The sequence below is a fragment of the Rutidosis leptorrhynchoides genome, chromosome 2 (genome assembly GCF_046630445.1).
Source record: "Rutidosis leptorrhynchoides isolate AG116_Rl617_1_P2 chromosome 2, CSIRO_AGI_Rlap_v1, whole genome shotgun sequence".
Classification (NCBI taxonomy): Eukaryota; Viridiplantae; Streptophyta; class Magnoliopsida; order Asterales; family Asteraceae; genus Rutidosis; species Rutidosis leptorrhynchoides.
This window is the reverse complement of record NC_092334.1, coordinates 76,200,605-76,201,285: the sequence shown is the minus strand read 5'-3', so window position 1 is coordinate 76,201,285 and position 681 is coordinate 76,200,605. Positions and strand designations below refer to the sequence as shown.

Below are 681 nucleotides of genomic sequence, written 5' to 3'. Positions count from 1 at the left end.
ACTGAGACAATCTTTTGTCAAATGTGGTCCTCCACACTGCTCACAACTAATTCGTATTGAGTGAATATCTTTAGTCATCTTTTCCATTAGTCTCTCGACAGCATCTATTTTTTCGAAAATGGAATCTAAGTCATGGCTAGAATCGGCTCTAGCTGCTTTAGATGATCTAACGATATCTTTTTCTTGGTGCCACTCATGTGAGTGGGAAGCAGTGTTATCAATAATTTTGTAAGCATCAGTTGCTGTTTTCTTCATAATGGAACCACCAGCTGCTATATCGATGTCTTTCCTTGTAGTGATGTCGCATCCTTGGTAGAATATTTGTACTATTTGACAAGTGTCTAAACCATGTTGCGGACATCCTCTAAATAACTTTCCAAATCTTTTCCATGCCTCATATAGAGTTTCATTTGGTTTCTGTGTGAATGTAACAATTTCTCCTTGAAGTCTTATTGCTTTAGATACCGGAAAGAATTGTTTAAAAAAACTTTCAACTAAAACGTCCCATGTATCAATCGCCCCTTCAGGTAACGATTCCAACCAATCTTTGGCTTCTCCCTTTAAAGTCCAGGGAAATAACATGAGATATATCTGTTCATCCTCCACTTCTCTTATTTTAAATAGTGTGCAGATCCTATTAAAGGTACGAAGATGTTCATTTGGATCTTCCTTCGGTGCACT

The 681-nt window shown here is 37.4% G+C and overlaps 1 non-coding gene across 1 annotated transcript; it reads left to right on the top strand.

The window, feature by feature from the left end:
• The first annotated feature begins 343 nt into the window (after positions 1-343).
• LOC139894776 (small nucleolar RNA R71) lies at positions 344-450 on the top strand. Its single transcript, XR_011775261.1, has one exon. It is a non-coding gene; the product is annotated as a small nucleolar RNA R71 (small nucleolar RNA).
• The last annotated feature ends 231 nt before the right edge of the window (positions 451-681 follow it).